Source organism: Mus musculus, chromosome 9 (genome assembly GCF_000001635.26).
Source record: "Mus musculus strain C57BL/6J chromosome 9, GRCm38.p6 C57BL/6J".
Classification (NCBI taxonomy): Eukaryota; Metazoa; Chordata; class Mammalia; order Rodentia; family Muridae; genus Mus; species Mus musculus.
The window spans coordinates 23,065,889-23,089,140 of NC_000075.6; the positions used below are offsets into that span (position 1 = coordinate 23,065,889).

Below are 23,252 nucleotides of genomic sequence, written 5' to 3' on the forward strand. Positions count from 1 at the left end.
TTCCTTTGATTGTGGAAAATGCCAAGTTGTGACACAGTTGACATGGATTGATTGTAAAACCTCTCTAAGAACTGAGTTAGGTTAGTTTTTTGTCTAAAACTGGAAATACATAGTTAGCCCATTTGCTTCCACTTCTACACATGTAAAATGGGAGTTAAGGTGGAACCTATCTCAAATGTGGCCATGCACATGAGGTGTGTCATGTAGATTACATGCGAAACCACACCACTTTAGTCAGTGAATGATAGTATAGATAGAGGCCTTCTGTCCTATCTCAGAGGTGAGATAGTCTAGCCATTTGCCATAAAGTTCAAGAAGATCACAAATATACACCCCTGGGGATGTGGAGCCTGAGTTCCACCATTTGCTTAGCGATTCATGGTAGCTAGCCTCTGTTTAGATGGCTTTAAAGTTTACAGTGGCTTAAGGGACTAGATGATAGTGAAATGTCAGCCTGTCTCCATAGTGAAATGCACTGGTCTGTGACATTGTTATGTTTCGATTTTGTCATGCATGCTGTCCTAAGCTTAACCAAATACCACAGCATTACAAAATGCACAAGAGCGACCATGTTATGACAGCTTTCAACACATGATGCCATCTAACTATCAACTGAGTGAACTATGGAGAGGTAGTGACCATCTGTCTTCCCATGTCCCCAGTCTCCAGAAAATGGAGCCAGCAAGATCTTGGGGGTGTTGGCCAAGCTCACAGAGCCAATGTGTGCAGAACCAGGCTGTAAACAGAGTCTGTGAGGATCCCAAAGGTCATAGCTTTTCTCTCTCCTTCACCCTGCTGCCATGCTGAACTATAAGGCATCGTTGACTGGTCTCAAACTTCAGGGTAGGAACCAGGAGACATGAGTGGGCATATAACCAATCAAAATAGTTGCACTGTGCTGCCTTCTTGCAGAGAGGGAGCTTCTGTATGACCCAACCTTCCTCTGTGATTTTGGCTTGCCCCTTTAATTCCAGGGCTCTGATTTTCCCTTTCCCTTTAATTTAAGAGCAATCACTAAGGTCCAACCCATCTCTTGCTCTTCTTATCTGCCTAATCAGGAGAATGAAAAGATAAGCTCTTTGCTGTCCAGTGTGATGCTATTGAGTAGTTTATAGCTCTTCAATCTCACTCTGTCCCTGAGGGGTGGATGCTGCACACTTCCCATTTTCTAGATGAGGACACTGAAGCTCAGGGAGGTCACTAGAAATGCCTGAGTCTGATACCTCCTTGATGGACAGATTGGGGGAGGAACATGATGTCTAGTGAATAGAGTATGCTTGGGTTTTATTAATCCTGCATTCCAGCACTATTGCAGCCTGAGCAATTTTGTTCTTTGGGGATAGTTTTGATTGTCATGGTTAAGGACAGCTATAGGTAAATAGCAGGGAAATGTGTGGTGAATGCACAGACCAGTTTTTCTCCATATGGTCTCAATGGGAGTTGAGCTGAAGCCGAGACCTTTGGTCTCAGGGGAGATTGTCTATAGGCTACCTACCCTCTTTTGGGGGGTTAACCACATTCCACACATGGGAAAGCTGAGGCTGAGAAAGGATGAGTGACTTCCCAAGATCATTTTTAACTCCATTCTACATTGACATGAAGGGCTCCTGTGCCAGACCCTGGAAGCTTTCTGCTTCATTAGAACTAGGCTTCTTTGGGTCTTGGCTTTCCCCATTGAACTCAGACTTTGTCACCAAACATTGTTAAGTCAGTGTTTCTTAAAACAAAGCAAACATCAGATTCACATGAATCTGTGCTATGAAAAGAACATTCTGTGCTTCACCACGTAGCACTGATTTAGTGGGGCCCAGAAGGGTCTGGTACTGGGATTCTTGAAACTCAGGGATGCTGCTGCTGCTGCTGCTGCTGCTGCTGCTGCTGCCACCGCCTCCACCGCCATTGGTGGCGGCCTTGGATGAAGCACTGAGTTAAGCATGATGTATTTTCCTTTCTTGTCTTTGGAGTCTTCTGCCTTTTCTCACTTCTCCCTCCTCTAGTATTCTGGGAACACAAGCACACTGAATTTTCAGCCTGGCTCCCACAGGCAGCCCGAGACAGACAGACCAGTGAAATATTAGAGGAAGATGTGAGCCTACAGCCTGGTGAGGGCTCAGTGCATAGCTCAGACAGATTAGAGTGTTACTGACCCAATTGCTTCTTAGGGCCTCCTGGGGGTGAGCTGACATCATCTCTGGGTGACAGCGGTGGGTGATAGAGATAGCAGAACTACTTGGGGATTAGCTAAGCTGGTCAGAGTCTAAGTGATCTGTTATCTGATCACCAAACCCATTCCCAGTCCCTTCGGAGCTGCCCTTTCTGTTAGAGCAAGGAGGGCAGAGGTGCACGTGGAGGTCTCCTGTCTCTGTATCTGGCAGCTGCTCAGCTCCCCGAGTGGTTGCTGATGCAGCTGTAGGTGGGCTAGCTCAAGGGACTGGGTTTTATTTATTACCCCCGAACGCTTGGAACATCTGATGTGCCAGTGTTCCAGGAATCTGTGATGAATGCACAATCAAGGGGAGAAGGCTGCCAAGAAGGGGACAGAAGCAAGTATTTATTGACCCTGATATATGCCAGGCACTGTGCATGGCACTCTGCAACCAACCATCTCATTTTAACCACATGGCACCCTGGAGAGGTAGGCAGGCTTACTCACAAGAAGGAACTGGGTCTAGCAAGAAATCAATTGGCCTTACCCAAGCTCCCCAGCCTATCAGCACAGGAGCCAGGACAGCCCAGTGGGGACACAAACACAAGGAGGCTTGACACCCTGGGGTTTGGTAGGGGTGGGGATGTGTCATGACAGTGATTTAAAGAGCAGGTTTTGGTCCGTTTTTGCCTTTAGTCAGCTTTTGTCAGGGAAGCTTGGGGAAAAAAATCTTTTTCTTTTGTTTCTACTGGTTGGTGCAGATAGGTAGGTCAAGATGTGCTGTGAGGAGATGCCCCATTCTTAGGACTGGGGAAAGTGGAGTGAATTATTTCCTCTGACCTTTGCAAGAAGCATTGTAAATGTCTATTGAAGAAGAAGAAGCAGAACATGAACTCACCATACTTATGGCTAGATCAGGTAGAGGCTGATCTGTTTGCCTAAAGCAAAGTCTCTTAGCTCCTCACGTAGGTTACACAGAACGCCCCCTGTTCTACATTCCTTTTTGTCAGGACGAAACTTAAATCACCTTCCTCTTGCTATAGTTTCTCCGACTGGTGAGAATAAAATCAAAATAAAACCCAACGCTTGTAATTTCACCCTGGCCCAGAAGATGATGGAAGAAATCTCAGTTTGAGGATCTGCTGACCTACTGCTTCTGCGGTCGCCACGCGTCTGACTCTTGGTTGTGAATAGGAAAAGGCAAAACTTTTTTTTTTTTAATCATTCACTCATCTTGAGCAAATTGTTGGCATCCACAGGGGAAGAACCAAGCTTTAAAATGCTTTTGTGGATAATTGGCCTTGAGCCTCCTAATCCCATAATATGCTTAGTGGTATCTTAAATGAGCAGACTGTCGAGCATCCGCCATTTGAAATTAGAGCCAGTTCACATCAATAGCAATGCCTTTCACCGCCTAGAGTCTGCAGAGCATTTTTCTGTCACATTATCACACAGAGTTCTCACAATGACCCTCTGAAGGAGATAGTTTATCTTCAGTGTATAGACAAGGAAAAAGTCTTGACAGTGTCCACGTACAAGTCCACTACAGTCTCCTTTCCTTTGTTATGTAAATTTGACTTAGAACTTTTTTTTCAATGTAGTGATTGTTAAAGGCAGCTCATCCCTTGCTGTAAACTATGTAAAGGTCACCAGATGATATCAGAAGGATCCTGTTGTCCAATTAACTCCATCACCTTTAACACCTTACTTGTATATTCAATTAACATCTGTTCGCTATTAATGCATTCAAGTTGCATATGTAATTTTTCAGGTTTGTCTTCCCAGAAATGCCTAGTGCAGTGTCTAGACTGACCTTAAAGATGATCTGAAGAGGGCATGAACGAGGGGATCTGAGGTATCAGCACAAGCATTCATAGGCCAGCATGTGGTATAAAAGAAGAAGAAATAGTTCTCACCCTTGAAACGCTTGCCATATAAATATGACCAGACTAGACTTTCATTTCCAAAGCAATCTTGTTCTTAGAATCACTAAGCAAAACATAATTAAGTACCTAAGCTTGGAGTTAGTGATGAGGAATGAGTGTCGGGTTGAGTGTTGGGAGAGGCACTGAGCAGTAATAACAAGGTCTAGTCACAGGCTTGGGACACAGCCTTTATTGACTTCTTAAAGGAAATGATGCTTGTGGTTGGCAGACAGATATATGGATGTCTCTGGTCTTTTCTAAAATGATAAACCATGGAGGAGCAGCTGCGTCTTTATTGTGTGGAAGATTCAGATTGCTTCTAGTCAACAGTTTCCTTTTGTGGCTTGCCTCTCTGGAGGGACAGACTGTATCTAGTGAGCTCAAGAACCCTGCCCTCATAATCTACTTATTGAAAATACGAACGCGGCCTGTATTTCGGTAGAGCAGTACTTTCTAACCACTTGGGGGAAATACAAAAGGAAATGAAAAAGGCAACTTTACTGTTTAAGCCTAGGGAAAAAGAGGTGCTGTGAGTTAAATAATTTACAGATTAAATATCCGTGTGTTAAGGAAGAGGTCAGCTTTGCTGCTTTTAGCAGAAAAATGTAGGGATTTACTTAGCATTTAAAGTCCTGCTGTGATGCCTGGGAACAAGCTCTCCCATTGATAAGTGATACTGTTGTGTGCAGTAGATGCAGGAACAAGCGTGTGAGTTTGGCCAAGTAACTACTTTTAATGTTTGTTTAACAGATAAAGAAATTAGGTGACATTTTCCATCAGGGTGTTGTGCAAGGCTACAAGAAAAACAGCTCCAAGATCTAGTATAGAAAATGAGTAATTTCCAAGAAAATGACGCTGGCAATCAGAAAAGGCTACCCAGCACAGCTGAATTTTTTAGCTACCTCTCCCTGTAGTCTTCAAGACCTAGTGGCTTTGGAGTCAGATCTGTGCCCGAAGCTCTATTCTGCTCCTTTCTGGGTATGGGATTTTAGGGGTGGTACTTAACCTCTATAAAACCAGTTCCTTCCCTTGTCAATGGAGTTAATAATAGGTATGGCTTAGGGTAGATGAGAGAAGGATTTAGGCAAAGAACTTAGTTATGAGAAAGAGATAGCCATGAAGAGAGTTGGGACTGAAGGAATGACATTCATGACATGCCTGGCAGCCTTGAGGCAGGAAACAGCCAGCATGGCTTCTGGGGTTAGATGAGGTCAATGGTCTCAGAGGTGAACAGCTGGAGACAACCGAGGAGGGCCAAGGGCCAGCTGCTGGAGATGCAGTGGAAGTCAGCAAGGACTCTCCTATGAACTTGGACTTTGTTCTCAGCACTGCTCCATCCATTAGCTGTCTGCCCTCCCCATCACAGTTTCTCACAGTGGCTTAACAAGGAAAGCCTGACATCTGAGTTACAGTCATCCCAGTGACCGTATCAGGGAACAATTACCAAGGAGGCAGAAAAGAACATTTGATGGTGAACAGGAGCTCCTGAGGTCTGCAGGGATGGGCAACATTTGCCTATGCCACAGGATCCTCCTTTACAAAAGAAAAATGAATACAAGGCTGGCCGAGACCTGGCATTAAGCTGGCTGGGAAAGAAGTTTAAATATTGATAGCTCTGTTTTCTGGGAGGGGCCATAGATATTTCTGGTGTGACCACTCAAATCTTCACAGTTATGTGTATAGAAAATTATATTATCATTATCATTATTATTCAGGTTTTGCATATGAGAAAGCCTGAGTAAGTTTGTTACTAGGAAAGTGACATATGTAGTAGTACTCTGGAAAATAATTTAATTTTATTCTTTTAGTTGATTTTTTTTTTTACATTCTCTTGTAAGAGTCATGAACACAAATGTTTGATATTATTGTGTTTAGAACTGAACATAATCCTAGTGCTTATCCTTGGGAAATGGAGGGTTTATGGTACAAACACAGCCCAAAGAATATCACACAATGGAGTACAGTGATCTATGGTTACTACAAGATGTAGACGTCCCACCTATCATTCAATGAAACGAAGTCTGATAACATCTTAGAAACAAAGAAAAAAACAAAAACAAAGCCATAGTACACTATTTAGTACCCGTGCTCAAACTCTCTAAAGCAAAGAAACAATGGTGTGGATACTGGGACCTGGTTGCTTCTGTGTGGGAGGCAGGAGACAGGGCAGTAGAGGGTGGTAACTGGCAGATGCTGCGCCCATGTTGAGCAGAAAAGTGGGTTTAGGGTTTTCATGTCCTTACCACTGAATGAATTAATGGGTGAACAAATGGATGTATGAAGAATAAAGATCTTTCCAACTTGGACCGATGATGACAATGTATTATGATTAATGTGATTAGTGTGATTAATGATTAGTGTGATAGTGAATAATTTAACCCTAAAAGTGAATTCCATTGAAGGGGGAAAAGTAGCTTTTATGGTCTTTGTTTTCTGAAGGATGCTTAAGGAGTGGAAGTGCAGGCTCCATAACTCGGGAGACACTTCATTCATTCACACTGAGTCCATGGCCACAATACATACACCCACGGCGTGAATTTCTGCTGATTATCCCGTGCATTTGTATGCTTGAAGCTTTCATGATGCACACTCAGTCAAGCACCATGGCCCATCATGCCTAGTTTACTAATAAACTATGCATCTGTGACTGCCCACGTGTCTGTATATTTCCCGTATTTGAAGTAAAATGGCAAGCGAAGAGAAGCGACAGCAGTCTCAGTGGCCTCATCTCTCAATCTGTGATCGCCCAGCTGCAGATTTGACTTTTGCTTCTAACTAGAGACACCTGTAGATCACTAAACTTAACGTACAGATGCTTTACTTTCGAACTTCAGCACCCTCTCGCCAATGTTTGTTTCCATATTTAATGGTCATGATGCCCACAAGAGGCAAGAGAGACAGGTAATGCTGTTCCTATTGTATAGTGAAGACAAAGCCAGAGAAGCCTTGGCTCTCCAACCACAGGACCAAAGAGAGAGAGGAAGTTTGCAATAAGAGTGAGCCTGCCAGGTCCTCCCCCATGCTGCTTCCCCCTTGGTTTTGGAGCGTTTAGCTGAACGTTATCGGATTTTTAGCAGACCAACCTGGCTGTAAGTTCCAGCTCTGTTTCCTCTTGGGAATCGCTCAAACCCTCTTCTCATCTGTGAAATAGAAATGGTATATGCTTCGTGTGGTGATTATGAGACATTTGAATTGAGATCAAATTAATCAAAAGCCAACAGAGAATAGGACAGCCAGTAAGTGCTGGCTCTCCTTCCTTTCTTTCTCTTCCGTCCCTCTTTCATTATATTGTCACTAGAGACTTAGCAGTTTTCTAACGCCAGGGAAAGGAAGCAGTAATTGTAAACAGCACCTGAAATATGATTTGAGGTATTTAATTTTAAATGCAGGAAGTCCTATAAACAGTACTAAATTTGACAGTCAGGCATGGTGGTGCGCACCTGCGATCACATCAGTTGGAGGCTTGAGGCAGGAACGTTACAGAATTCCAGGTCAGCCTGAGCTATGTGTGGGACCCTGAATCAAACACCAATAATCAACAAGGAAACAAAACCCCTCTGAGGGTTAAGCTTGTCTCCAAATCTTTCCTATATTTATCTAGAGAATTGGCCCTGAAGTAGCCTGAATCATTACAATCAAAGCAAAGCTGGTCAAATTAGTGTGGTCTATTCAAACTGTGTGTCTCTTCAATTGTTTGATATTGAGTATGACAACACAAAGATATTTCATGATATATTCATTGTTCAGCTGAGCCCACCTCTGGAGGACTAGTAAGATTTTCCCAGTCTAAGCTAGTATGTCATAATTAAGGCAAAGAGGCTAAGCAGGGCACTAGAGAATTGTATAGTCTGTATGTGGTCCTTGTCTGCAAATCCAGTTCCTATAAACACGGCTATCATAGCACATCTTTGCAAAGCTAACCTACTGAACACCTGCACATATTTCTAATTTCTACGGAATTGTTATCTCAATAGATCTCATTTTCTCTTTCAAAAAAGCACACGTGTACAAACACAATACTCGATTTAAATGAAGCAGACACCTTAAGAATCTTAGCTAGGAGAGTTGACCTTTGAATACAATTTTACAAATGTGTATTATGCTCTTCCAAGTGTTTCCAGGAGGTCTGAGACAGAGAGATGAATGGCAGCCTTCTTCATGCACTGGTATGAGCACAGGCATTAGATGCAGGGGGCAAAATTCTGTGAGACCCAGGGATGGGAGTGACTTGGCTGAATCAAACTCTGCTTTTCCTCTTATCGTGCCAGGCTGCAGTCAAAATGCTTCTTGTCCCTGGATCAAGTGTTGTTTGTTTCTTTCCATTTGACAGTAACAGGCCTTGTAGTGTGGAGACTATGGAAATTCCTCTACCTCCATGTAATCAGAACATATGCATATGTGCAATACCACACATCTAAGGACACACACACACACACACACACACACAGCCATCATGTGTGGAAGAACTCAAGTTCACTGCAATGCAACAGAGGGGATTAGGGGTCCGATTATTAAACAATGGACTCTGTTCTGAGGTGATTTAACATTTGGCTCGAAGAATGTTCATATTTTGAAATGACTTTGGTCATCTTTTGACCATCATTTCTAAGATACTGACCAAAGACAAAAGTGTTTCCTGAAGGACCTTGTCTAGCATTGGCAGACCCATGGATACAGAAGCAGATTGGTGGCTTACTCCAGCTAGGGCAAAAGGGAATGCAGAGAGAGAGACTGCTACAAGGCAAAGGCTGATAAAGGTGTTAAGGAATTAGACAGATTTAGTTTTACAGCACTATATACATAGTTAAACTCCTGATTAAAGTGGTGAATTTTATATTATGGACAGTGTCATCAATTAATACAAAAGAAGACCATGAAAGCTGGAGTTTTGATTGAGAGAGTAGATGGCTACTTTTCCAAGTGCTAGGGAGAAGTGGCCAGCCTGCATCCTGCAGGGGCTGAAGGTCTCGCCAGTGCCCGGAGAAAGCCCAGGACGATGGTGGCTTGAGACAGGATTTGAGAAAGGCAAACAAAGAATCTGAAGGTCAGATTCCTGTAGCAAGAGGATTATGAACTGACATGAAATTAATTTGTGTGAAATTTAAAAAGGCTTACAGACAGCAAAGAAGCAATCAATGGGGAGAAAAGAAAATCTATAGGATGAGAGAAAACTTTTTCCAACTATCATCTGAGAGTGGATTAATACCAGGATATATATAAAGAACTATAAAAAGTAAACACTTTAAATAAATCATCCAATCAATAGGCAGGCAAATCAGTTGAGCAGACAGTTCTCAAAAGAAGAAATATAAATAGCCAATAAGTATTTGAAGAAATGCTTAGCATCCTTTGTCATCAGGGGAATGGAAATTAAACCTGTCAGCAAGGAAACACGCAACAAGCAGTAATGAGGATGTAGGGAAAGACAAACACTTTTTCTCTGCTTCTGGGGATGCAACATGGTATAATCACCATGGAAACTAGGATGGACGTTCCTTAAAGCAAATGAAAATAGACTACCACATGATCCAGCAATAGCACTCCTGTGTGTACCAAAAGGAATTTAAGTCTCATACCAAGTGGGTGCGGCATATGCGTGTTCATTAGTGTACTATTCAATATTAACAAGATATGGATGCCTACCAACAGATGAATGGATAATGAAATGGGACAAACATGTATGATGGGATTTTATTCAACTATGTCTTGCTTTTCTTTTGCTGTGAAAAAATATATGATCAAAGAAACTTACAAAAGAAAGGGTGTAAATTGGGACTTATGGTTTCAGAGAGATAGGGTCCATGATGACAGAGCAAAGGCAGGAACAGCTGAGAGCTTACATCTGAGAGAGAGAGAGAGAGAGAGAGAGAGAGAGAGAGAGAGAGAGAGAGAGAGGAGGGAGGAGGTGGGAAGGGGGAGGGGAGAGAGATGGAGAGAGAGACTGAATTGAATGGCACAAGTTTTTTGAAACCTCAAAGTATACCCCAGTGACAAACCTCCACATCCCTAAGCCTTCCCAAACAGTTCCACCAGCTGGGCCCGAATATTTAAACATATAAGCCTATGGGAGACATTCCCTTTAAACTACCAGAGACCATATAAAAGAAATCATCCCTTTTGCAGGAAAGTAGATATAATAATAAGCCAGACTTACTTAGCAAATAAATATTGCATGTTTTCTCTCATATGTGGAATCTATATTTAATTTCCCGTAAATCTATATTTATTCCCTTGTTTGTTTTAGGGCAGAGTCTTACACTATAACCCAAGGATTTTTTGTAACTCAGCAAGTATCTCAGACTGCCCTCCGACATAGTGCATTTCTCCTTCCTCAACCTCTCGAGTACTGAGATTATCAGAAGTGTGAGCCACCATGCCCATGCCCAGCTAGATCTATGTCTGAGATTATCATAAAGGCAAACAGTGGAACATTTTGTGAGAGTGCAATGGGCAGATGAACATGAGCAAGGTGCAATGACGAATGTATTTGAAAGTGTCATAATGAGGCATCTTGCTTTGTATGCTAACTAAAAAATTTTTATTTTAAATTTAAACTCAAAAAGAAGGCTCCCATGGTGAGGTCTGGTGGGAACCATGGGCACAGTGCTGAGAAGTACCCGGGTACTTCCTGGAAGGTGCACCGCTGGACCTGTGGCCATTCCCACGCTCATCTACCCCTGGGGAACTCAGTTTTGACCCTAAGGTGATAGCCTGGAGACTCAAGCTCTGGACCTGTCCCTAAATTGCTTGGGTTAGATGATTTAAAGCAGATCTTCCACCTTTCTCTGCTGGGATAAAGCAAACTTCAGGAAGTCCTCAGCCTATGCTGTGTAGCACTGCCCACATCTATGCTTGTCCCAGCAGGCCTATGTGACCCGTGCAAAGCTGAGACATCACATGCTAGTCTTCTGATGTCTTCTGCCAAAGTCTACCCCCACATTTGGTATAATGTGCATTTCTCCTTTATGAGTAAGCCCTGTCAGTTCTGAGCTCAGGTCAAGAGAGAACCAGTTTATTCAAGTACATCCTCTTGGGATGGGAGAAGGTACACTTTATGATATGTGTGTGTGTGTGTGTGTGTGTGTGTGTGTGGTGTATGTGTGTGTGTGCGTGTTCATCTGCGTGTGCCTGTGTATGTGTGTATGTGTGTGTGTGTGTAGGTCAGAGGTCAGCTTTGAGAGATGATCCTCTTTTTCTACTATGTGGGTCTTCAGGATCAAATTTGGGTCATTAGACTTGGTAGCAGGTGCCTTTACCTTTGATCCTTACCAGCCAGCTCTGTGTTTTGATTTGGAAAATTAGAAAGTTGGGTCCAAGAAAGTAGTTTTTAGTTGATGTTGTTGGTTTTTAATATAGATCTTATATAATATTACTGTACAGAAAGACTAGAATGGGTCGTTCTGGCATAAACTCCTTGAAAAATACCAATAACGAATGCTATGAATTTCTGTATTGGAAAGTCTGAATCACTCCCTGACCAGGCTCCTTGATGAAAATGTGAAATTAATTTCGTGCTAAATAAAACTTAGAAAATGGTTTCAATTACAAGGAAGGAAAAAATGAAACACAGACAGTAATTGCACCGTATTGTATTCTTATTTTACTATTCTGACTTTTGAAGGAATCATAGTCTCTAGCTACAGCTCCATCACTCTGCCACTGAGATGTTGAACACTAGGTGGGCAGGGGTGGTGCTCAGTACAAATCTATACAAATCTGACACTGTGCAAAGAGAGTCTGTGAACTCTATGGAGTTGCAGAGACGGGAGAAAGAAACAAACATTAAAGGAATATCCACTGGGGAGACCTAAGCTGGGAAGTGCCATATATGTTCTGAGACAAACACACGCACATGCACACACACACATGTGCGCACATGCACACGCACACGCACATGTACAGGTCTATGTGTGTGCATGTGTGTGTATTTATATGTGTGTGAATGTGTATACATATGTGTGTGTGTATATATATATATATAATTATATTATTACTGTTATACATGGAAAGTAGACATTCCAGGTGATCTCATATGATGCTCAAAGAAACACAACTTGTAACTGGAAGCGTGGGAACTCAAACCAGTCTGCTTCTTCTCTAAGGTCCCTTTCCCCTTACAACCATGTAGCACCTCACCAAAGAATCCAGATGTCTTCATCTGCAACGTGAAGCCTTTTCTCTGGAGGTTTCTTCTCTCCAGGCTGAAACCACACCCAGAACTTCACATCAGTATCATTACTGTACACACGCTGAGTACAATCTTCCTTAGCAGCATGTAAGATGTGAGGAATTGTGGTTTTGAAATATTAGCAAACCTAGTTTTGAGATCTCCATTGGTGGCCTTTGACCTCAGTGTCCTTGCCTTAAAATGACAACAGACATTCATGACCCTCAGAGCTTTTGCATAAGTTCACAAAAGGTCAGTGTCTAGTACTGGGTTTGGTTTAAAAGGTGTACTTGAAATATATTAATTTTCTTCCTATAGTGGCATTATATACTTGCCAAAAGTGGATGAAGAATTACTCAAGAGACACTGAAGTGTAAAATGAATATGAAAGACATCCATGTTTGGGATCTTATGCCCACCACACTCTACCAAATTCCTGGTGGACTTGTGTGTCTGTGTGCTTATATACACATAGGTACAGCTATAAACATAAAAGTATTTGTGTACACATAAATGCACATGCACTTAAGATTGATGCCAGAGTACAGTTTAACTTCTCATGACCAGCTGAGGACAGCTTCATAGTGGAATTTCACGGTGGTCATGGTGAGGCTGGGGTAGAAATGGCTTCACTGCCATTCTTTAAGTGTGACAGAACTGGGGGTTCCTACTTCTACCCCTCTGTCAAAAACTGGATCCAAGTCACAACAGGAACTAGGAGAGATTTTCTTCACTCTAACATTGAACTCTGCTGCGGATCCAAAGAAATCATTTTTAAGGAAGTCGGTTATTCCAAAATAAATTGGAAGCGTCTGTGGCTGAGTCAGAGCGAAGGTTCTTCATTGAATATGTGAAAGGTCCCTTCCTGAAGGCCTGAAAATTGATAAAAGGACGAACCAAAACAACAGGATAAAACAAAGGAGTGTCAGAACGCTGACACACGTTAAAATGAAGAACTCAGAGAAACCCATACTTTCTCAATGTGGAACTTCCTGAGTGTTTTGGGCAAGCAAAGCTAACCATGTACCTGCTTCCCAATTTTGTTACTCAGAGAATTTTCATCTGTTCTCAGTGGAAGGATAGAGGGGGAAACTGCAGCAGAAATCAACATCGTGAGCCTGGTTTCTGTGACGCATTGGGAACCATGACAGATTAGTCCTTATTGTTAACCGGACACAACTTAGGAACCTCAGTTAAGGAATTTCCTTTGTCAGACTGGCCCGTGGCATGCCTGTAGGGCATTGCCTTGGGTGCTGTTTGATGTGGTACCATCCATCCCATACAGCATGGCACCACACCAGGGTAGGTCGTTCTGAGCCATACAGAAAAAGCTAGCTAAGCATGAGAGAGTGAGCAAATTAGAAAACGAGTCAGTAAACTGCTCCTCCGTGATTTTGTTTTCAGGTTCTTGCCTTGAGTTCCTGCCCTTCTTTCTTTCAGTGATATAGTGTGACCTGGAAATGTAAGAGCAAATGAACCCTTTTCTACCCAAGTTCAGTTTCCTTTTCTTTCTTTCCTTTTCTTTCTTTCCCTTTCCCTTCCCTTTTCCCTTCCCTTCCCTTTTTTCTTTCTTTCTTTCTTTTTCCTTTTCTTTTCCTTTCCTTTTCCCGTTCCCTTTTCCCGTTCCCTTTTCCCTTTCCCTTTTCCCCCCTTTCCCTTTTTCCCTTTTTTCCCTTTTTCCCTTTTTCCCTTTTTTCCCTTTCCCCCTTTTCCCCTTTCCCTTTTCCTCTCCTCTCCTCTCCTCTCCTCTCCTCTCCTCTCCTCTCCTCTCTTCTCCTCTCCTCTTCTTTCCTTTCTTTCCTTTTCTTTTCTCTCTCTCTTTCTCTCTTTCTTTCTTTCTTTCTTTCTTTCTTTGTCTTTGGTGCTTTGTCACAATAATAGAATGAAGCCACAGTAGGCACTATGTTAAACATCTTTTTTTAAATTTTTTGTTAAACATCTTTATATATGACCCAATTTTACTTGGTCTTCAAGGATACCTTCCATTCTTTTAGTAATAAAATCTGCCAGAGCTAAGATTTCTTTTCTTTAAGGTGTATCTGCTTATGTATATTGATAGTGTTCTGAGAAGTATTAGCATACTAATTAGGGCTCCTAAAGGAAGAGAATTTATATGTATATATATATATATATATATATATATATATATATATATATATATGTGTGTGTGTGTGTGTGTGTGTGTGTATATATATATACATATATATATATGCATGTGTATGTGTGTGTGTGTGTCTGTGTGGACTACATAGAGAATTAAATGTGGAGGTTTATGAGGCTGACTTACACAATTAGAGATCTAATAGTCCACCAACGGGCATCTGCTCTTGCGAGCTCTTGACAGCTGTTGTCAGTCAGCCTACTGGAAGCTTCTATGGGAAACTGAATGATGATTGAAGTCCAGTCCAAGCTTGATCCCAGAACCTGCCTGCAGATTGCAGAATGACTAAAGAATGGGTGGTGGACGCAGCAATAGACACATCCCTTCATGGAGAATGAAGCTTGCATACACAATCTGGCTACCTCTTACCTCTTCTTACTCCTCTGGACTCCCAGCAGCCACATCCAGGGTGGGCCATTCCTCACTCAGCTGCTGCTCAACATGCCAGTTGTCTACACAAATGGCCTAATAAGCAAATCCAGAAGTGTGCATTATTAATCTCCTAGTCATATCTCAATCTAATCCAGTTGACAGTCAACAGGAGCCACTGTAATGAGACATTAAGAGATTAGAGGATGTCTGTGTCCATACACAGATACTAGAGAAAATTCAAACAAAAAATTATAATACATGAAGAAAAATAGCATTTGCTGGGCAGGAGGATGGTAGACTGTGTGTCAGACAAGGGATTGGAGCTGAGCACTAACATGTATGTATTCGGCTCTTTTCTGACCTCTGATACAATGTGACCAGCTGCCTGGCATTCCAGAACATGATAAATCAAGACTTAAGCTGTGAGCTATAGTGTGTTACCCTGTCTACTTTAAGTTGCCCGAGCCAGAGGATTTTATCACAACATCCCGAAAACACATAAAGACAGTCCGGAAGATGGTCATTTATTTTGCTCAGCAAGCTCATTACTTTGAAACAGAAAATGCTAGGCATGAAAATTATGGGGATAATGTTTTTGATTGGATTCAAGGCCCATTCCACAGGAAGAAATAATTGTTTGGTATTGCAAATCTAGCCAAGTACCCACAGCTGGGAAGCTCACAGGGCCCAGGGGTGAATCTGTTACTGTTATTTTACAAGAGAGATGTAATATCAAACTGAGCTCCAAACTCACAATTCTCTCTCTGTAGATAAGTGTGGCTCTCAGACCTCATGGGGAGGTTTCTTTAAGAGGCATACTGTAGTTAATGCAGAGACTTACAACTGGCCAAAGAGCCCAGAATAAGCATTGGTGGAGTACTGAGTCACTAATGGGACACAAACATCACATATCCATCCCCAAGGCTCTAGGCCACCATGGAAGTGAAGAAAGACTGTAAGAGCCAAAGGTCAGAGTGTACTGACTCAAGAGTGTCTTCAGGACCTGGTGGGACTGTTGGGCTCATGAGCTCCCAGCATCTGTGGCTGCCTACACATGATCTCTACAGGATTAAGCCGGTCAACATTCTAGCATAAGGAGAAGTTTGTGGGTCCCCAACTCTACCCGAGAAGCTCTGGATGGATGGCTTCTGGGGAGGCGGAGACAATTTTTTTTAAGTGGCTCTTGGTAGGTTGACTAGACTCCAGGAAATGGCCTCATGCATGGAAACAGTGTGAACAGCACAAATTGGAGTGGATATAGCATTTACACAAAAGTTGAAGTTACACAAAAATGAAATTGTGAGGAGGGAAGAGAGATGGGATGGATCCCGGAAGAGTTAAGGGGAAGGAATGGGTGAGTATGATCAAAGTATAACATCTCAAGTTATTAATAAAAATATTTTAAAGGAAATGTCAGGGAGCCATGGTAATGGCTTAAATCTATTTGGGTTGGGCAAAACTATAAGCTTTCAAAGGCCTTTAAGAAGTGCAAACAGTAATGATAGTGAGCGTTGTGAAGATGGAGAGCAAAGGGAACCCGCTTACACTGTTGTAATCTAAATTGGTGGCAACCACTCTGGAAAGCAGAGAGGAGGATACATTAGAACTAATGACTTGGAGGAGATGGCTCAGGTGGGAAGTGTTTTCTGTATAATCATGACCTGAGCCTAGATCCTCAGCACCTGTTTACATGCTGGGGGCAGCTGCATGCATTTGTCATTCCAGTGCTATGGAAGCAAAGGCAGGCAGATCCTGGGGACTCACTGGCCTGTCACACAAGCAAACTGGCAAGCTACAGGTTCTCAAAAAGTAAAGTGCAAAGTAATAGAGAAGGACAAAGTGAGCCTCTGTCTCTCACAAGAATGTTTATGAGTAAGCACATAAGGAGACACTACACACAGAGGCACACACACATATATACATACATAATACACAGCCACACAAACACACACACACATACAGACACCATAAATATCCACACAAACATACACAGATATATACACAGACACCATACATAGCCACACAAGCACACACACATATACACACATCATATGTAGCCACACACACATGCATGTACATACACACATACACACACTATACACAGCTGCACAACCATACACACACACACACACACACACGCCCACATCATGCACAGCTACACACATGTATACACATACATACATGCACACACACACACACACACACACACACACCACAATATGTCCTTGCAATCTTGCTTCTAGCTATGTTTCTAAAGCAAGTTAAAGTAGTAACTCAAAGAAAATACAATACAACAAAATACAAGGAGCTCACAAATGATCCTCATTATTTGGGAATGAATCATAGCAGATGAGTACTTTATATCATCTTAATATTTATAGTTCATACATACAACTTTATTTGTTAATTAAAACATAAAAATAAAAAAATGGAGATGCTCTGGATGCTTTTATGGAGAGACCCTAGTGGCTGGCCTCGGTTTATCTGCGTCTTGTTTACTTGAAAGGCCAAGCATTTTCTTGCTATTGTAAGCTGGATGGTAGAGGGGTTTTCAAAACCCTTCTGTGTATGATGTGAATGTGTGTGTGCGCGCGCGCGTGCGTGTGTGTTTGTATTCCTTTGGAATCTCTGAGGATCTTGGCCAGTTCTGGGAGGACATCCCCTGGAGAGAAGGCCGGGGCGAATCTCAAGCATCACCTCTTCTAACTCCTAGCACTTTAATTAGAACAGCCTGATAATTTTACTGATTTTATTTCTCGTCTGGTTTAGTTATGAGCTGCCACACTGCAATGTACAATTTTAAATCTAGGCTTTGGGAATCCAGTTCCAAAAGCTCCCCTCTGAGGTCTCCCACAAGGCTAAGGTTTGGGGAGTCTCACCCAAGGACTAGAATTTGGCAAAATATAGTTCAGTTTCCAAAGTCATGTTGGCTTTCATGGCTGGCGCAGAACAAGCCCCCACCGTGAGCACCGAACACATAGGCAGGGAGAACAAAGCTGCAGCCAGGCAGAACAAAGCGAGGCTACTCAGCCACACGCCCAGACTACACTTTCCGAGGGCAGACAGCGCTGTGGCAGGCTGCCAAGAAATTCTGGACATCAAATTGCTTTTGCTAAGCCAGCCCAGCGGTGCAGTAAAGAGCTAAGGAGCCCCAGGAGAAGGCTGGGAAAGGACCGCCTCTGTTTCTCTGCCCCTGATGTGGGCCCTCTTCGATTAGGAAGTGGCGTGTAAAGGAAGTTATCGGGGAGCGAAATCGGCTCAGCGAGAAACCTTTTAGAGCAAAGCCCGAGGAAAACGAATGGAACCAGTTGAGCTGCTTCATGCTTATCATATCACTTGTGGTACCCGGAGGTCAGATCACCTTCCAGCAAAGAAAGAGGCCCTCGAACAAAGGAAAACCTCACTTTGGCAAAATGAGCCCTCACTTTGGGACCAGTTTTGGATCAGTTTGGTTCTTCTAAGGGGCAGTCACTCCAGAAATCTAGTTCAAAATGACACACGCCTTCTAAATTAATGATTCCAATGGAACACCGCCTAGGTGTTTAAGGACTGTACTCAGATGAAAGAAAAAGTCTCATACAGTGGAACACCAAAGAAACCATTGCTTTTATCTTAGGCGAGGAGCAGATGGGAGGAACAGCTAGGTCCTGGATAGTCCACGTCTCTACTCCGTCTTGTGTTTCTTCACCATGACAGTGGCTCTCTCTTGTTCTGTGAAGCAAGACTGTTGAAGGTGGCTGTGAAGGGTGACGTGGTGGTAGAGAGCTGAGAATAAGCCCCTCTTTGCCCTCTACTATCTTCGTACATTTTAAGACCGTACCCATTCAACTGTAACATACCATTAAGGACAGTATCACAGCCAATCCCAACTGCCAGGAGATCTGGAGCTAGAGTCGTTTAGCTCAGTATGCTGTCCCCCACCGACAGTATAGCTTACTGCTAAGAGGGACAGGGAGAGAGGGTGGCCCTTTCTGACCAAGTGCAGAAGTGTTCCTCCTTCAGCCTTTAAAACTCATCTGTAACATGACCTGGCTTGTTTAGGCTGCCCTCTTAAGTACAGTTCTCCATATCCCCCCACTCTGCATCTGAAAAGTCAACGATTTGAACCAAAATAGTTAGAAGAACTACATCTATGATAAACATGTACAAATTTTTTCTTACCATTATTGCCTAAAAAAATATAATCTAGCTACAATTTCCATAGAATTTGCATTATATAAGTAGTTGTCTTAGGATTTTATTACTTTGAAGAGACAATATGACCCCAGCAACTCTTATAAAGGAAAACATTTAATTTGGGGGTGGTTTACAATTTCAGGGGTTCAATCCATTATCATCATGGTGAGAAAGCATGGTAGCCTATAGACAGACATGGTGCTGGAGAAGGAGCTGAGAGTTCTACATCTGATCCTTAGCAGTAGAAGGAGACTTTGTGCCACACTGGGCATAGCTTGAGTAAAAGAGACTCCAAAGCCTGTCCCCAGTGACACACTTCCTCCAACAAGTCCATGCTACTCCAACAAGTCCATGCTACTCCAACAAGTCCATGCTACTCCAACAAGTCCATGCTACTCCAACAAGTCCATGCTACTCCAACAAGTCCACATCTCCTAACAATGCCTTTCTTTATGGGCCAAGAATTCAAACTCATGAGTCTATGGAGGCCATTTCTAGTCAAACCACCACAGTAGTCTAGGATGGGTTAAAGCACACAGGAGGATGTGTGTAGCTACATGGTCCTGAAGCTCTTCGGGTCTTAGTATCCTGGAACTAAAGCTTGGCAGATTCTAAGTGGAGACTACCCTCAGTTTTACTGAGATTTCCTTTGTCTTTTCTGTCATGGACTCTCTTTTTCTTTGTGACCTCAAGGCCATCACTGACACGTCATTCCAGGAGAGATTATCATAGTAGGCATGCCTCTTCTGCGGTTAAGGAAGCTGTCACATGCCACTCGGGTTATGTAGGTAGAATGGTAAGTTAGTCCTTAACAAATGAGGTAGGCTCTGACACACTTGGGAGAATTGATTTGGGCTTATGGTATTGTGTTGCTGGCTTGTGTTTGCAGTGTCAGGGTCACAGTTTGTGTTGCCGTTGCTCTGCCAGCTAGCTGAGAAGCAATCCAGCTCTAGCTTGGTTGTTCTAGAAACTACCCTGATTAGGTCTTAGGAATTTTTTTAGTTTGCAAGCTAATTCTTAGGTTGCAACTGGTCACAGAGTTCAATGAAATGGAGCCACCAGGCAATGCCTGAATGGTGCAGCCATGTCAAATTGCCATGATTTCCTACATGATTCTTCTAGGCTTCAGTTACTCACCTTTAACACAGTCTGGGGACAGTGTGCTGACATGCTTGCCTGGGCCGATGCAGTACACTCCGAGGAGCATTGTGCTAAAGTCTACAGTGCAGCAAGTGTCAACGCATACGTTTAAGCTGAAGCAAATAGCAAAGTAGAATCTGGGCTGGAACCTTGAGGTCTCAGCAGTCTGTGGAAGAAGGGTTTAGATGAGTCTTCATTCTATCTTCAGGTGCAGACACTGAATCTTAGGGGCTGTGGAGGTTTGGTAATATTGGTAACGTGGTGACAACCTGCTGTCTAGTCAGGACTTCATCTCGGACTCTGTCTCTCCACACCACCTGATCCAAAGGAAAAAAAAATCACTTCAGTCGTCCAAGACGAAGCAGAAAAGATCCAGTGAGGGTGAGTGGGGTGGGCACTGGGATCTGACTTTCTGAACCTTGGCAGCACCCCCGAAATGTAAACAAGCAAGGGAGAGAATGTGAATGTTCAGGGGAAGCCAAGGTCCTTCCTCGGATATCTTTGGTTTCCTGATTAGTTGGAGTAATTCAGACTTCCAAGAGAAATGCTTCTGTCTTCAGTCCACCCAAACTCATCTGTCCTCTCCCAGTAGGAATGAGAGAAAGTTATGGCTGAGGGTGCAAAATAAATCAGTAGGGCAGTGTCTGACTGCTAGCAGCTAGAGAGAGTAGAGATCAGCAGTGGGGGAGGGGCTTACTCTTTTGACTCCTTTAGAAAATGAAAATGTATTTAGTGTTAAAAGACATATGACATTGAATCAACTCCCAGTGGAAAGGAATTTTCTTATGCCTGCAGGAAAGGTATGGTGGAAGTCCTTGTTGGAGCAGCCTGTCCAACAGTCCTGCACCGACCTGGCTATAGGGAGACCATGCTACTCTCAGCAGGACCTACAGAATGATGGGGGAGGGGATTCTTGGCATTATCTGACCCAAAGTCTCCCCTGTTTCACAACCTTCTATGGCTGAGACCTTTGCCTAATGGAAGAGGTCCCCACTTTGGCTGGGGCACACACTGTATCCCTTTCCTCGTACCCTCAGACCATCTGTGCCGCTTTTCTCCCTCCCCATTTGCACAGGCTCTGTCTTCTTCCTGGTGAGCTGTCATCAAAATACCACTCATTCTTTCCTATTTTTTTCGTGTTATATAACATGTGTATGTATGTATATGCCTGTTTGTTGTCACATGTATACATGTGGAGGCCCAAGATTTACGTTGAGAATGTCCCTTGATTGATCCTATGACCAATTTTTATAGTCTCTCTCTCTCTCTCTCTCTCTCTCTATCTATCTATCTATCTATCATCTATCTATTTTGTGTGTGTGTGTGTGTGTGTGTGTATCTGCTTGGGCTTATGTAAAGCACATGAGTATAGGCCAGAGGACATCAGATTCTTTGGAAATGGAGTTAAAGTCATGGTGAGTTGCCATTTGTGGGTACTGAGAAATGAGCCCAGGTCCCCTGAAGAGCAGTAACCTCTGGGCCACCTCTCCAGCCGGAGTTCCTAGATACAGATAATCTTATTACGCAACTTGTTCTAGAATCATCTCCATCTTCTGAGGCTAGAATTCTCAGGCTTTGATGCCTGCCTGGCATTTCTCTTGAGATACTTATTCTGGTCCTTGAGGGTCAAACATTTTATTGAGCCAACTCTCCAAAATCCCATTAATTCTTGAAGTTCCAACTCTGACACCCTCAATGAGACATGCAAATCAATAACCAGGCTGAAGTAACAGCCCCCGCCTCCATCCCTGCTGCCTGTTAAATAGGTCTGAAGCCCAGGGAGAGCAACATAACTTTTTATTTTAAATTTATTTACTCCCTCTCCCTTCCCCATCTCTCTCTATGTGCATGTGTGTGTGTGTCTTCCATGTCACAATTGTGCAGGTCAGAGGACAACTTACACATGGAAGTTCTGGGACTTGAACTCGGGTCACTAGGATGTTACTTTTACCCCAAGCCACTGCTGGCCCAATACTGTTTTCAACATTCACTTCCATCCAAAATATCCACTGTGTTCTAGGCACACTGCTGAGGCATTTTTCTATTGGTCTGTCATGCAGGAACATTATCTTTCTATTGATGACAATGAAGTTCCTAAGAGGCCAGAAAATTTGCATAAAGTAACGTAGTCTTTGTGGTAAGGACTTCAACCCAGGCTGTTCACTAGGAAGTCCTCTAAGTGTTCAATCTCCCATTTGAATGACAACCCCACGAATCCAAGTCTGCCTCTAGCCTTCACCCTCTGTTACAGCACTCCTAGGAAATCCATACCAGGTTATTCTTTGAGTTCTGCTGGCCCTGACCCATGGAAGGAGCTGCAGATCACTGGCCAGAGTGAACCTGCTGCTTGAGCTCTCATATATTTTATGGCAGAAAACCTTCGACTCAAAAGTCTGTGGCCAATGCTACCATGCAAAGAGCAGTCTTGCCATCCAGACCATCCACAGCTGAGCATTAGTGGCTGGGTGGAATTTCCTTGACACTTTGGGCTTTTTGTGGTTGCAAACAGAAGGCCTTTGAATGGAGGAGGAGCCTTTATCTTAAGCATCACCCTAAAAACCTCAGCTCTGTTCATCATAAAGCTTGAAACCTTTGACATCACGCATTCCCCTGATCTGGGTAGCAGGCTGTTTAATCACCAAAGAGCTGACAACTTCTGTACCATAAGGACTGTGTGTGGGTGGTTAACAACTGACTACAGCTTTTGCCTCAACTTTCAGATATTTGAAGGAGCTCAAAGAACAGAAGGGCGTAGCTAAGTCTCTCTCTCTCTCTCTCTCTCTCTCTCTGTCTCTCTCTCTGTCTCTCTCTCTCTGTCTCTCTCTCTCTCTCCCTCTGTCTCCCTCCCTCCCTCTCTCTTTCTCTGTAGGTCTGTCTGTCTTTCTGTGTGTGTTTATATCATTAGCTTTCAATGAATTTCTTCCTTGGCCAAAGAATAGAGTGCAAAGGCTTGGAAGGTAGAGCATCCTTGGTGTCCCAGGCCAGAGGGGCCTCCATCTCCACAGTGTCACAGCTTCCTTTACCCCTGAAAGCTATTTCTTAGTTATTATCAGGCTGTTTCGTTTTCCTCATGATGTTACCAAGTTTTATCTCCTCCAAACTCCCACTGGGATTTTAAGTGGGATTATGTGACATTCATAATTTAATTTGGAGAGTTGTTGGCCT

General features: G+C 43.1%; 1 long non-coding RNA gene across 2 annotated transcripts in view, besides 1 other annotated feature; it reads left to right on the forward strand.

Annotated features, from left to right (window-relative positions):
• Gm36743 overlaps nucleotides 1–23,252 on the forward strand; it is a 151,173-nt gene that overhangs the window by 69,455 nt on the left and 58,466 nt on the right. The window lies entirely within an intron of this gene.
• Nucleotides 17,244–18,822: an enhancer, noted in NCBI's record as "VISTA enhancer mm1696". NCBI's record gives its function as "enhancer in: midbrain (mesencephalon)[6/7]" and the evidence as "EXISTENCE:transgenic organism evidence [ECO:0001131][PMID:17130149]".